We start from the raw sequence: 15,837 nt of genomic DNA, 5'->3' as shown, positions 1-15,837 counted from the left end.
CTCCTATTTGCAAAAAAAAGATAGTGGAAATGTCCCATCTAGATTGACATTGACCTTCTCCTCTTTGCTGTGGAAACAGAGCATTGGAGTTGAGAACAAACAGGCATGTCAAGCAGTCACAGTTCCCCTTCTAGATTGGGACGATCAATATTTCATGGTGAAACCAGCTGAAAGCAAACAAGGAGCCAATAAAAAAATGATGGGCCAAGTGGTGGGGGACTGGCTGCTATTCAGGAAACTAGTTTACAGCAACTGTTACCCTGCACATGCCTGATCTCGTCTGATCTTGGAAGCTAAGTAGGGTCAGGCCTGGTTAGTACTTGAATGGGAGACCGCCTTGGAATACTGGGTGCTGTAGGCTTATACCATGATCTCGGAAGCTAAGCAGGGTCAGGCCTGGTTAGTAATTGGATGGAAGACCGCCTGGGAATACCGGGTGCTGTAGGCTTATACCATGATCTCGGAAGCTAAGCAGGGTCAGGCCTGGTTAGTACTTGGATGGGAGACCGCCTGGGAATACCGGGTGCTGTAGGCTTATACCATGATCTCGGAAGCTAAGCAGGGTCAGGCCTGGTTAGTACTTGGATGGGAGACCACCTGGGAATACTGGGTGCTGTAGGCTTCTACCATAGTCTTTTGAGACTGAAGGTTGCCAACCAGTTTAACACTAGTTCAACAACTAGTTCAGCACTAGTTCTGCTAAGTGTGCAGACAAGGCCACTGCTAGTCTGTACGGTGGAAAACATTTGTGCCTTTTTGCAAATTAGAAAAAAGTGCCCTTTCTTCCCCACTGGAAGTGACGTTTCTTTGGCTTCCAATGTGAATGGTGCCCCCGTTGCGGTGCACAACCTGAACAACTATACCCAGTGGCTCTGTGTGCAGAGCCAGTGATATTGTGTTTGGTGTGCCTCTATTAGGTGTGCATTGCTCATTGTGTCACACTTGGTGCATCAAAACACACTCACACAGAACAAAACGCAGATCAAAACGCAGATTTGTGGATTTTTTTGTCTGGAAAGGCAGATTTTAATGATTCATTGCATGTGCTTATTGGACGGGCATATTCCCAGTTTTTGGAAGCAATTGTTAGAAACAATTGTGCACTACAGACCCAGGCACCCTATTGGCTATCTCAGGGGCAGTAGAAATAACAGCATAAGAACATAAGAACATAGTAATAGCCCCACTGGATCAGGCCATAGGCCCATCTAGTCCAGCTTCCTGTATCTCACAGCGGCCCACCAAATGCCCCAGGGAGCACACCAGATAACAAGAGACCTCATCCTGGTGCCCTCCCTTGCATCTGGCATTCTGACATAACCCATTTCTCAAATCAGGAGGTTGCGCATACACCTCATGGCTTGTACCCCATAATGGATTTTTCCTCCAGAAACTTGTCCAATCCCCTTTTAAAGGCGTCCAGGCTAGACGCCATCACCACATCCTGTGGCAAGGAGTTCCACAGGCCAACCACACGCTGAGTAAAGAAATATGTATGAGGCAAAGTTACGGCTAATGAAACAAAGTCATACACGTCATGATGTGCAGAAGATGGAAGCTTGGAAAATGTATACTTTCTGGTAAGTATCAGGATGTGAATTTTTGTTAAATTAAATTGAAGAAGGTGAGCAACGATTACTCCCCAAAAATCCCATTTTTGAAAAATGGGATTTTAACATTTTGTGCCGTTTCCGTGCTAGGGCTTTAAGCTATCTTGGTAATGAAAAGGTGAAAGGGTGACTTATGCTATTTAAAAAGGAGGTTATCATAAAATGAAGACAGAGCTATAATTGGGTTTCCTGCTGATACAAGTGGGGAAAAACAATTAGTGGAAGGCTCTAAAAGGCTAATCTGAAAGAGTGGTGGTAGAGAAAAGTCCATTCCATTACTAGGCAGGCACTCGTGAAACTAATCAAGAGCCTTGCTCTGATGTTGGGGTGATTCATCCACTCAAGGAGGAAAGTTCAGTGTTGCTCCTTCTTGCGGTATGCTTCATTTGCTGGTATAATTACAAAATTATGAAGTAGAAGGTATGTGATCCATGTCACCAGGGCCAGACTGTCCATGAGACTGAGGTGGCGCTGTTTTTATACCTATAAAAAATCAGGAAGTGATGTTGCCAGCATACTGCTAGCCTGCTTCCAGCGCTGTTATTTTAAAAAAACAGCAAAATGGCATTCCCTCATTGAAATCTATTGAATGGAAGTTGCCATGTTGTAATCATACCCTCCATACACTGTGGAGGCTGCCATGTTTCTGACAGGTTCCTCCATTTGTTCTAATGCAGCAGGTGCAGGAGGTCTGGTCTAGAGGGTTGAGCCTCCGTTTGCCTGAAGATAACATCCAAAGGTCGCCAGTTCGAGGCCACCGGCACCGTGCGACCTTGAAGCAGCTGACAAGCTGAAGCCGAGCTATTCCATCTGCTCTGAGCATGGGAGGATGGAGGCCAGGATGGAGGCCAGATCAGAATGAAACATCTGAATTGTTGTGGCTCTTGAAAGATAGAGCCTTCTTTCAATTGTAAAAATCCCTACGGAGATTTAAATTAGCCTGCCTTTGTAAACTGCCTTGAATAAAGTCTGAGGAGAAATCTGAGGAACTAGAAAGGCGGTATATAAATACCTGTATTATTATTATTTAAGGTGAAAGTGATGTAAGCATGGTGGTGGACATCTTTTCTAGCTTCAAGCTCACTGGGAGAAATTCTTGGGTGTCTAGCATGCTAGAACCTAAGAAAGAACATGACCTGAGCATGCTGGAAGCTTAAAGAAGAAGAATGAGCTCTCTAGTGCTTCTAGCACTAGAAGCTAAAAAGGGAACACAGCCCGATGAAGGGGAGCCTATGTCCATTGGCTTACTTGCCTCTGTTGCCCCTCCTCCCACTCCCTAGTTTTGAAAAGGAAGATGGGAATAGAGTAGAAGAGGCAGAGGAGAGGAGAGTGGTGGACTATCTATGACGCTCTATCTCGCTACTCTTCTCTCCTCCACGTTCTTCTTCTGTTCCATTCCCCAATTTCTTTGGGATTCCAGGAAGCAAGAAACCGAAGAGTGGAAGCAGCTAGTACATGACTGGGCAACAGGGGTAGTATTTGACCAACTGTCTCTGGCAGCTGGATGGCTTTGGCACCAGGATGCAGGTCTCTTGTTATCTGGGGTGCTCCCTGGGGCATTTGGTGGACCTATGGCCTGATCCAGCGGGGCTCTTCTTACGTTCTTATGTTCATTTTTGTACATCACCAAGTACTGATTGAAGCCTTCAGTCTAGATGGCCATTACAACATGGCAATGTAGGAAGATATGGAGACCAAAAAGGACATGCAACATACTTTTTTTTTTTTGGCATTCTCCAAAGTTGGTAAGACGCTGCTTTCTTGTCCAGAAGCCATGGAGGGCGTATTAGAAAAAGGTTCTCCCCCATGTGAATTTCAGAACAGAAAAAAGGACATTGCCCCTAGTTTTTACTTCTGCGGTGAGCAAATCATAAAGCATCAGGTGGTACTAGACAGGTTCCCCCCTCCCCAGAATGATTCTATATCTCTCCCAATTGCTCTGTTTCCTTCTCAAACTGTAGGAGACGCATTTTCCGCTTTCCCTGCTGGCCATCCCTTTTCAGCTTGGGGAAAAGGCCTCTTTATCTTTTCAGATGCTACAACATAATTTTCCGATGTAGTAACCAGCGCCGTGCATAAATTCTAAGTGAGTCATTCCGGCTGCTTAACCTTATCATCGTTTTTTTGGGGGTTTTTTTTGTGGATTTGCCCTAGAATCTTAAATTACCTGCTTGAAGCAGCCTCATTTCCTTTCCCCCCTTCTCTTTAAAAATAAGAATGACTTCTCCATATTGCCGAGAGATTATATGGGACGGATGTTGTTCCATGCAAGCCTTTTCCTGTGAAATCCCATTCGTCCTGCGATGGCAGTTTTTGACACTGTGCCATTAGGTATCATTGACATTTGTCGGAAAGGCAGATTTGCTTTGTGCAGTACAGAGGAGAACAAGTGTAAATAGTTCTCTTCCTGCTTTCTCAGGATTCTGCTTGGTTTTTTATCAGAAACCGGAGGGAGTAATTCGGCTTTCCCTTTTCTTTTCTCATTCCTATCGGCCAGGACTGGCGCAAGCCAAACTGTCCCTTCTATAAGAGTGACTAAAATGGTCACCTCAGGCAGCAGATTGCAGTCCACCCACCATGGGAAGGTCAGGTGGCGACAGGAAGAATGCACGTTGATGCATCTGCAGTAAAGCTTCTGGCCTGACAGACTCCATTCAACAAATGTGGCCTGATTCATATTCCAAATGTCTTGTCTCATGGCTTCTTTGGGGGAAGGGCATGTGTTGACGATGCTGCCATCATTAGGACGGTAGGACATTCTTTCCCTGCCAGTAGCTAGAGCATCCATCACGCATGGCCCATACATTTTTAACACTTCCCCCCCAGGCACACCTGGGCTCAGACAGCCTCCCAAAGGCACCCCCTCGACACCTCCTCAAGGCATGGTACCTGGAGCAATGGACCTCTGTCCCCTTAGCAAAACACTGTTCCTCGCTCCACCATGATGCAAAACAAAAGCTGAAGGAACTGGGCACCCTATTGGGTGTCCAATGGGAGGGGGTTGAGAGCTGTTAGCTGGGCTTCCTTCCGCAGCTCAGTGGGCTTCAAGTTTTATTTCTCTTTTTTTTTGTTGTAGGGGTCAAGAATGTTACCTCATTGCAAAATTCAGTGCCATATCTCATGGAGATAAAGCTCACTTGACTATTTGTTATGAAATGTGCGCCACTTTCTATCATCTTCCCTCATCAAGGCAGCTCCTCTCTTTCACACATCTTATCCTTCCCTTTTATGATCGCCATTAAAGGATTTTTTTTAAGTGTTTCAGTTTCTTGAGGACTATTTATGGCTTTGACAGCCCTGCACAAAGCCGAGAAGCCATTTCTCTGAGAAGTACACATTGAAAAGAGATTCAGGTGATGCATATCTTTGATGTACTGATACGTGCATGTTGCTATCAGTGGTCTGGAAAATGTCCTGGGGGTCATCTTTTTTTTTTTTTTAAACTGGACTTACTCTTGTGACTCTGAAATTAAGAAAGTGACATTTTCCCTGTCATTCTGGAGGGAATTATGGGTAAAAATGGCAGCTGCCAACTGTCATAAGGATGGTGTTTGCTATACAAGCATCCAAGTCTTTTGGTAGCACTATAGGAATGTAGTGGTTGGAAGGGGTTTCCACCTCTCCTTCAACATGGAATCCAGACTCTCTGTGAACTCTATATGGTTTCAGAGTCGTTAATAACTTGAGCCTGTGGAAAGTATGAGTTTCGGTCCTTTGTTTGCTATGTAAACTGCTTAAACAATTGTTGGAAAGTCAAGTAGTGTCTGTGTTGATAGCCTTGTTATAGTTAGAATGAGAGAAGGAAAAAAAGAGAATGATCATCACAACATATTTCTTAAATCATATTGTTCCTTTTTCAGTGGAATTTTGAATATATTAAAGACCTGTACATGAATCTGGGCTCAACAGCCAAGAAGTGTGGTCTAGTGATTGAGTTGAAGTCTGCCTGAAGAATGCGAAGCATGCGAATCCTGCTAAAACTTACTGCTAAAGCTGTATTTTTCCCATTTAAAAAAACAAAACAAAAACATATGGGGCAAGTGAATCCCAAGAAATTCTTGGCTTTCTGTTCTGAAATGCATATCACCTGCACATTATTTATGGGACAAAAAATGTTTCAGTTGGTTTTCAATTGAATCTTTTTTTTCTCCCTACTGTAAATATTGTGCATGAGGCACAATCAAGATTGAAATGACACGAGGGTGTATGTATGTGTGTGCAAAAGTCTTAGAGTGCCCCTTTTCCATGCTGTGGTTTCACTAGGATCCAGCCCCCCTCCGTCTCTCACAATGTGGACCAAAACACACTTTAAAATGAATGTCTTGTTCTTTTAATTGTACCCTAGCTCATATTCCTTTTTCACTGAGTTAGCAGATATGAGGGTGCCATTGTAGACACATTAACCTGGGAGCAAACCCCACTGAACATGGTTCATAGAACATAACATAGCACTGCACTGACACTGGAACTTCTGTTCAAAGGGACATGCAACCCAACAGTTTCTTAGTCATGAGGCTGAATGGAAAGGATCATCTCTGGGGGAGATCACATGTTTAGCATGCTGAAGGTCCCAGGTTCAAACTTGGGCATCTTTAAGAAGATCTGGGAAATATTTCTGTCTGAAACCCTGGTGCTTGGCTGCCAGTCTGTGATGGCAATTGTGCATTGCATGGACAAACGTTGTGACTCTGGTACAAAGTAATTTCCTATATTCCTATGCAAAGTTTGACTGGTGAAATCTTTGCTTAAAATATCTCAAGACTGGAGGGAAAATGTCTTAGGAGAGCCAAGATCCATATTTGTTGAAAGCCTTGGCACAATTGGTTTAAGAGAGTTTTCTTACCCTTAGAAAAGAAGATATTGTTGAGGGAGGGAGTAATCATTACTGCAGAATGATAGCTGTAAGCCAGTGTTATTCAAACTGTGAGGTGCGGCTCTTTAGGGCAGCGGCAGGAACTGAAAGGGGAGGCGTGGGATGTCCTCTCGCAGCGATACAGTCACACCCCGAGGCAGAATACGAGCCCATCTTCTGCCCATCATCTGCGCTTTTTTTTTAAGCAGAAGAAACAGGAGTTGCTCAGCTGCGAGAGTGGCTGCTGCCGCCCTACCCTCTTCCGAGCACGCTCGGCTTGCAGTCCTTAACCCTCGCTGATCCTTGTCTGGTTGGTTCCTAGTTCCCAGCCTGGGATCGCTTCTCATCAAAGTGAAATCTCTCTTTTCAACCCCTCCCTCTTCCACTCCCCCCTTTCTATCTCCAAACCTTCCCACTTTCCTCCCCCTCCCCTTAAAGTTGCTTCCATGCACTTGGCAAAGGGGGCAGGCGAGAGAGAAGCACACACTTTACTTGGCCAGGAGCAGAAAAAGGGTACTGATTGTTTCTGTCTTTTAAATAATTCACGTTTGTTTGTAAAATGTAATGTACGTTGTATCTGTGTGTACACATAGGTGTGCACATATACACATATTTGTGTACCACTTAGGTTTATACTCTCTATGATTTCTGTTCAGAGTCCTCACCTATCAAATGTTTATGCCTAATAAAGGTTTTGTTGACTGTTGACTGAAAGGGTACTGTTTTTAAAGTGATTTATTAATCTTGTTGTTTGACTGAAGAGGAGAGGCTGTATTTTTAAAGTGATGAATCCTGCTATTTGAAGGGAATACTTATCAGCCATTGATGAAGTGATTGCCATCCCAATCCTATCCACACTTTCCTGGGAGTAAACCCCATTGACTCTAATGGGACTTACTTCTGAGTAGACATGCATGGGCTTGAGCTGTGCGTCTCCTAGTAATGGAGCCAAATCAGCTTCCTAACCAAACCCTTATTAGCTCTGATATATTTTCATGGTCTATTTTTGTTTTCCCCACCTGCTGCTGGAAAAATTTAATTTCATTAAATTAATAAAGGGTTCAATCCTATCCAAGGAGAATGGGAGAAATGACTAGTTGGACAGGGGTCCACAGGGGTGTGTGTGTGTGTAATGTTGGTCAGACTGGTTGTTCACAAAGTTCATTTGATAAAACAATTCTATTGGTATACTTACAAAGTTTAAAAGAATGAGTCCTCCTGGACCAGACAAAATCTACCTACTCCAGCATCCTGTCTCCAACAGTGATCAGCAGCTGATCATTTATAAAGCATGTATATTGCTGTGTATTAAGAATATATTTTTAAGATCTGCATTTAATTAATGATATGATTAATATAATTAATATTAATATATTTAATATATATTTAATATTTAATATTATATTATAATAAATATAATATTATAATATTATATTTAATATATTTAATATAGTTAATATTTCTGGTCACTTCCTGTTTAATGATGTCACTTCCAGCCCTCAGGAACATGATGGGGAGTCATGGCCAACAGCCACGGGGGTCAAGGGAGCCACTGGCCGGAAACGTTTGAGTACCACTGCTGTAAGCTATATAGTAACAGGTGTTCCTTTTTTCGTTTTCTCTCCGACTGACCCTAATTGATTTAGCAGAGTTAAGTCATTTAATAAGGACGGCTCCATCTTCGGAGGAGACCAATCTCTTCTTGCAAGCTGGCTGTTCTTTTGCATTATTGTCAGCTAAATTTGAGCTCTAAAAATCAAATGGCTGGAGGGCTCCACGAGGAGCCCTGAGTTGATTACATAACACAGCAACAGCTCCACAGCATTGTTCATATAGATTGACCTCGGCTGACCTGGAAATGACAATCCACTAAAGCAAACAGTATTTTTTTTCTTCTCCTTTTAAACACACATGCACAGGAAAAATGCATTTAGCCTGCGCTAGACGGAAGCAGTTTTATTCCCCCCTGTTAATTGCATTGCAGTCCAGGAGAGGGCAACATATATTTGCTTGTCCTACCATACTATACCTGGAAACGGAGAGGCATAATAACAAAGGTATGATGTTATCTGTTATGGGATTCAGCGCATTGATGAAATAAAAGCCTGCTTTCAGTTCTCCAAAGACACTTCTCCAGAAAGATATCAAGTTGTTAAACGCCTTTTATTAAATATTGGAGCAAGTGTGTTCAAAGGCTCTTGCTACAAGAAGCATAGAGAAATGAAGGGCAGTACCTCTTCATGCAACGGTTCTGGATCTGTCGGCGTCATGGCCACAGGTCGTGGTGATGGACTCTAGCGTAGATGACTTTAAAAGAGGATTGCACCATTTCTTGGAGGTCTATGGGTTAACTATGATGACTCAGTGGAACATCAGTGTTCAGAACTTTATTTATATGGCACCTTTCACATAGATTCAAGGCAGTTACATCAGTCAGCTGGCCATAAACCTCACTTTTTTTCCAATGGGGTTTTTACAAGTATTGTTCTAGAACAGTTCTCAAGCTGTTAACCATTCTTGCCAGCTGACCCCACACACTCCTCTGACCTCTCATAATGTCTTGTCAGGGCCCCTTTTCCCCTCATCTTTGTCAGCGACTTCAGGTCTCTCATCCAAAGTGCAACCCAAGCTGATTCTGCTTAATTTCTTTGGGCAGGCTGACAGCTCAACCTCCAGAACACACCTCCTGCTAACTTGCCACTGAATAACATAAAAACATAAGAACATAAGAACAGCCCCACTGGATCAGGCTATAGGCCCATCTAGTCCAGCTTCCTGTATCTCACAGCGGCCCACCAAATGCCCCAGGGAGCACACCAGATAACAAGAGACCTGCAAGGCTTCCTGGGAATTGTAGTTAAGAACATAAGAACAGCCCCACTGGATCAGGCTATAGGCCCATCTAGTCCAGCTTCCTGTATCTCACAGCGGCCCACCAAATGCCCCAGGGAGCACACCAGATAACAAGAGACCTGCAAGGCTTCCTGGGAATTGTAGTTTAAGAACATAAGAACAGCCCCAATGGATCAGGCCAGAGTCCCATCTAGTCCAGCTTCCTGTATCTCACAGCGGCCCACCAAATGCCCCAGGGAGCACACCAGATAACAAGAAGACCTGCAAGACCTCCTGGGAATTGTAGTTAAGAACATAAGAACAGCCCCACTGGATCAGGCCATAGGCCCATCTAGTCCAGCTTCCTGTATCTCACAGCGGCCCACCAAATGCCCCAGGGAGCACACCAGATAACAAGAGACCTCATCCTGGTGCCCTCCCTTGCATCTGGCATTCTGACATAACCCATTTCTAAGATCAGGAGGTTGCGCATACACATCATGGCTTGTACCCCGTAATGGATTTTTCCTCCAGAAACTTGTCCAATCCCCTTTTAAAGGTGTCTAGGCTAGACGCCATCACCACATCCTGTGGCAAAGAGTTCCACAGACCGACCACACGCTGAGTAAAGAAATATTTTCTTTTGTCTGTCCTAACCCGCCCAACACTCAATTTTAGTGGATGTCCCCTGGTTCTGGTGTTATGTGAGAGTGTAAAGAGCATCTCTCTATCCACTCTTTCCTTCCTGTGCATAATTTTGTATGTCTCAATCATGTTCCCCCTCAGGCGCCTCTTTTTTAGGCTGAAGTGGCTGAAGTGGATAACAGTTGCTTGGGAGGCAACAGTAAGAGAAGGCTATTGCTAATGTCCTGGTTGCTGGCCTCTTTGATGCTTCTGGAGGGCAATTGTGGGATGCACAATGCTGGACCAGGTAGACATTTCATCTAATCCAGCAGGGTTGTTCTTATGAAGAAATCCCTGTGCTCTTCCTTTGACAAATGGGTAATGGTGGGAAGATGGTGATGAAAGCCAGGAAGAGTGGCAACAAAATCCTGGTGGTGATAAGAGGATGTGGAGCTGCTCTTTTCCTGCTTGTGGCGCGTTTCAAGAACTCTTATTATTCACCTTGTTGCTTCTTATACTTCCTGCTTCTCAATATTTTGTTCCTGCATTCCTTATTGTCAGCTCACCTTCCTTTGGCCAGAGCCTGCGTTCCCTTTTGTTCTTTGCACCTGGAGAAAACTTCCGTGTTATGAAAGAAGGCTTCTTGCTTTTGATAGCTTCTTTGAATCTGAGTAGGACCACTAATTTATGGTATATAGCAATGTGGTCTCTTTTTCATGATCTGAAAGTGAATTTACTCAATCTGTGTGAGAGTAATTATTATTAATTATTATTAACAGAATTTATATACCGCTTTTCAACTAAAAGTTCACAAAGCAGTTTACAGAGAAAAATCAAATAACTAAATGGCTCCCTGTCCCAAAAGGGCTCACAATCTAAAAAGATGCAAATGAATACCAGCAGACAGCCACTAGAACAGACCCTGCTGGGGTGAGGCGGGCCAGTTACTCTCCCCCTGCTAAAAAAAAGGAGCACCCACTTGAAAAAGTGCCTCTTACCCAATTAGCAGGGGTTCAATTGAGTAATTGAAGTCAGCCATTATAACAACACTTCCTCTGTGATTTCTGTACCTCCCACTGCATGACTTTTCCCTCATGAGTTCCTCAAGTCTAATATATTAAAAATAAAATACACATTGAAATGAATGGGGAGCCACCTGAAATTGGCTCATGACCCACCTAGTGGGTCCCGATTCACAGTCTGAGAGACACTGCTGCGGGTGATTGGGGGGGGAGCAAAAGGTATCCAATGGTGGGCTTAGAAATTTCTCAATCTTCCCCCCCCCCCCCAAAAAAAACGAAACTCACCAGAATTGATGAGAATCTGAAAATGGGGCAGAGAAAATAAGGTCCCATTTGGGAGGCATTTCAAGATATACTGTATATAGTCATGTGTAAAGCAGGCGTAAGACAGCCGATTTTCATCTGAGGTTCTAGCAGTGTACACACTGTACTTTAATTTTACGGCCTGTCAGATACCATTAAGAAAATATTTGCTTTTCTGGCTCATACTTCATCTAGTTAATGGGTGGGAAGGAAAACAGTCTCTTGTCCGTTCTCAGAGGAGATCACTGAAAATTTCTTGGAGATCGTGTAGCAATTCCACACGTTCCAGGAAAAGGCTTCAACTACCCCACTTGGCTCTCCTCCTTGACTTGATGGTTGCCCTTGACTGTGCTGGTTCCCAGTTTAAAATAGAAAGCAAACATTCCATAATTAAATTATAGGGTGAAAAACTGCAAGGTGGGCAGAGGCTTACTTGTGAAATCTCCTTGCCTGATGTTCCTTACAAGAATAGAAATTGCAAGGCATGCTTTCAGGGTGTGTGTGTGTTGTTGTTTTTTTTCTCCCCCCCCCTCCCCGTGTTAAAGTTTTAATTCTATCCACACTTGCCTGGGATCAGGGATGGGCATTTGATTTGGGTTAACTTGACCTGGGTCACTGTATTGGAATCAAAGAAGATCTGGTGAGGAGGTAGATGTGGTGTCAGCAGTGGCCCCTTTAAGGGTAAGGCCTGGGCATCCAGCAGAGAGGGGCTGCACAGCTGCAGCCACTTGAAGGCAATAGGGCCCTCAGGGATATAAGGAGCACCTGAGGCAGGAAGGGGGTGTGGGTTGTAGAAGGAGTGCAGGTTGGAGAGGAGACTGACTGGGCTTATTGACTTTGAAATCTGACCTTGGACTGTGAGTTGGCTTATGGACATTGGACTTTGACTTGGATACTCTGATTGATTTGACTGACTACCTGGAATCTGACCTTGGACTGTGACTTGGCTTATTGGCTCTGGACTCTGATTTGGCTACTCTCATTGATCGAACAGACTGCTGGAGACACTGGAGTTTGGTGTGTGGCTGCTGTGCCCAAGATCTGCTGAGGACCAAGGGGCTGCTGTAGTGGCAGGAGGCTGCTGGCAGGAGAGAGGACCTCTGCAGGTTGAACAGGCGAGCTACCCTGGAGGTGGGGTCCTGCAGGAGTGCAGGGCAGAACCAGGGTCATTTGTTGGGGGAAAGAAGGGGAGCTTTAATTTGCTTAAAGTGGGCATAATTCTCCAGGCAGAGCTTGGAGTGGGAATCTGGCAAAACAGTCACGCAAAAACTCAAGTCGACTTGAGTCATAGATGTCACTGACCCGGACTTGACTCACAGCTCAAGGTCAGCTTGAAAAAAGTCTAGACTCAAAATGACTACAAAATGAGTTCCTATTTTGAGTCGTGTGTGTGTGTGTGTTGTTGCTTGCTTTTGCCCATGGCTTCTGTGTTGCTCCAAAGACCTCTTCTGGGTGATCCGGAAGCTGACCTCCAGACAGATGGCAGCAGCAGGCGTCAGGATGGGCGTAGGTATTTGGTTCCAGGAAGTAGGGCTGGGGGGTTGAGTGGGAGATGGAAGGCTTGTTGTTTTTTTTTGGCTGTATGAGACTGGGGAATTGTGATGTGAAGGGGGGAGGTATGTATGGAACCAATCATTTTTCTTTACTTCTAAACTTAAATAACAGTACAGAAAAGGAAGAAATGGACCAACACATTGCTGACTGGACTGCAGATGGGATGGGAACATCAGGGGAGTGTTAGTGAGAACTCTCTCTCTCGCTCTCTTTCTCTCTCTCTCACACACACACCCTCTGATTTTTCTGTGAGGTTGTGCTCAAGGGAAGTCCTTGAGTGACTTGTGACTCGACTCATTTCTCAAAATTGAGTCAAAATGACTCAAAATTTCTTGTGAGCCATGGTGGCGACGCATCATGACTTGAAAGTCGAGTTGCAAGTCAGGACTTGACTCGGGACTCAACTCACGACTCGGGCTCCATACCTTGAGCACATCCCTGCCTGGGAGTAAGCCCCATTGATTACAATAGACTCACCTCTGAGTAGACATGAAAAGCTGTAAATTCCTCAGAAGAAGCAGCGTTGCATAATTTGGAGGAGGGGGGAATGGTGTGGCCCATTGGAGCTGCAGAGCCTTGCTCAAAAACCAGTGCCAGCTACAGCAGACATTTATAACACTTCCCAGGCATGACATTGAACTGGAATACCAAGTACAAAACATTTGAAATTGCCTTCCTTTCTGCACACAAGAGTGTTGGAGAAGGGAGGGAGCACTGTGTGATGAATTATTATCTGCCTCTGAAACAATTTCTTAATTTCTAGTTCTAAGACTGAAGTGGAAAATGGTTTACATTTATTGAAGCATATGCAGGACTAAATGAGCCATAATTAAATATTTCAGACAACAGCTGAAGCTGGCAATAGCGCTTGGTTGTTATCAATCAACCAACCAAATGTGGTTAAGAATGCAGTTATGGGATTCTCTCTATAGTGCCTTCATGTTCATGCACCGTTCCTCAAACCCTAGAACAATGGCAGGCTTCACAGCTCTAAATGCCGATGGATATTGCCAAGGCTGGTTCACTTATTTGTGTTCATCACTTGAGGATGACATTAGGGCCACAGTGGCGTAGCAATGTGGGGGGCAGTCTGCCCCAGGTACCAGCCCAGAAGGGGGAACTGTGTGGCCATGTTGTGGCCACACGTATGCTCCAGAGTTTTAAAGAGTCTCCAAAAAGCAAACCAGACTCTTGGGAATTCCAGAGCACACACATGACCATGTCGCTTGCCGGCTGACATTTGCTGGAGGAGACTCTGGCAAATGACTTTTGGAAAGTGCTCCCAAGGTCTAAAGAACGGAGAACCAAGAAGTGACTTGATGATGTCGCGTAACATGACAACATGATGTGAGGATGTCATCTCCGCCCTGGGTGTTGCTGTCCCTTGTGACATCACTGTAGGGCCATGTTCAGAAGTGCTGTAACTGTGGAAGGAGCCCCTAATTACAGTATGCTCAGGGGTGTGCCACTGAGCCCTGACTTGTCTGCCATCTTGTCTCATAGCCCTGCCCTTTAGCCCCCACATTTGCAACACTAGACTGGTGACAAAAATGTCATACCTAGGAAGAGCTCACTCCTATGACTATACAGTCAGGGTGAAGAGGAAGAGCATGGCAGTGGAGATGCGGCTCACTAGTGTACTCTTAGGCATTCAGAAAGCATGGAGATTCTCCATGATTTCAGGATGCAAGATCAGGGCTCCTGCAATGATCTGAAGGGGTGAATACAGAAGTAATACCACAGACAAGTGTACTCAGGTCCAGGTCTACAGAGCTTGCGTCCTGAGTACACTTCTGTACTGCAGCGAGTCATGGACTCTCCGCTCACAACAGGAGAGGAAACTGAACGCTTTCCACATGCGCTGCCTCCGGTGCATTCTCGGCATCACCTGACAGGACAAAGTTCCAAACAACACAGTCCTGGAACGAGCTGGAATCCCTAGCATGTATGCACTGCTGAAACAGAGATGCCTGCGTTGGCTCAGTCATGTTGTGAGAATGGATGATGGCCGGATCCCAAAGGATCTCCTCTATGGAGAACTCATGCAAGGAAAGCGCCCTACAGGTAGACCACAGCTGCGATACAAGGACATCTGCAAGAGGGATCTGAAGGCCTTAGGGATGGACCTCAACAAGTGGGAAACCCTGGCCTCTGAGCGGCCCGCTTGGAGGCAGGCTGTGCAGCATGGCCTTTCCCAGTTTGAAGAGACACTTGGCCAACAGTCTGAGGCAAAGAGGCAAAGAAGGAAGGCCCATAGCCAGGGAGACAGACCAGGGACAGACTGCACTTGCTCCCGGTGTGGAAGGGAATATCACTCCTGAATCGGCCTTTTCAGCCACACTAGACGCTGTTCCAGAACCACCTCTCAGAGCGCGATACCAGAGTCTTTCGAGACTGAAGGTTGCCAACAGTCAACCACAGACAAGACTTTGTTACCACCCCACAAGTCATTGCACATGTTCAGCTTCCAGTCATGAAGGGCCCAATCCTATCCCACTTTCCAGCACTTATGCAGCCATGCCAATGGGGCACTCTTTGCATCCTATGGGGGGGGGGTGGCAATCACAGATGCCTCCTCAAGGTAAGAGAACATGAAGCTTCACTGCCCAATGTTTGGCAGTGGAAAGTTGGATGGGATTGGGCCCCAAGTGTAATTAGGAATGGTTTCTTAGGATTAGAGCTGCTCCTGTTACCCTGCACATGCCTGATCTTGTCTGATCTGGGAAGCTAAGCAAGGTCAGGCCTGGTTAGCACTTGGATGGGAGACCGCTTGGGAATACCAGGTACTGTAGGCTTATACCATAGTCTTTCGAGACTGAAGGTTGCCAACCATTTTTTTTAAGGCTTCTTGATGCCTGAAGTGGGGTGCCAAAAATTGCACCCTGTACCTGCTGATGCACCAGCTGCTGTTCTTCTTGCTCCCTGGACTGGAAAAGTTAGAAGGGGGATGGAGCAGAAGAGACATGTGAAGGAGAGGAAAGCGGTGGGCTGAACATCTTCCGGATTCTCTAGCTCAGCAATTTTCAGCTTTTCCATCTCA

General features: G+C 45.1%; 1 pseudogene; it reads left to right on the top strand.

Annotated features, from left to right (window-relative positions):
• Window positions 1-241: 241 nt before the first annotated feature.
• Window positions 242-361, top strand: LOC136660909 (5S ribosomal RNA; annotated as a pseudogene).
• Window positions 362-15,837: the final 15,476 nt, after the last annotated feature.

Source organism: Tiliqua scincoides, chromosome 9, assembly GCF_035046505.1.
Source record: "Tiliqua scincoides isolate rTilSci1 chromosome 9, rTilSci1.hap2, whole genome shotgun sequence".
Taxonomy (NCBI): Eukaryota; Metazoa; Chordata; class Lepidosauria; order Squamata; family Scincidae; genus Tiliqua; species Tiliqua scincoides.
Note: the sequence above shows the minus strand (reverse complement) of the source record. Positions and strands in the feature narration are given on the sequence as shown.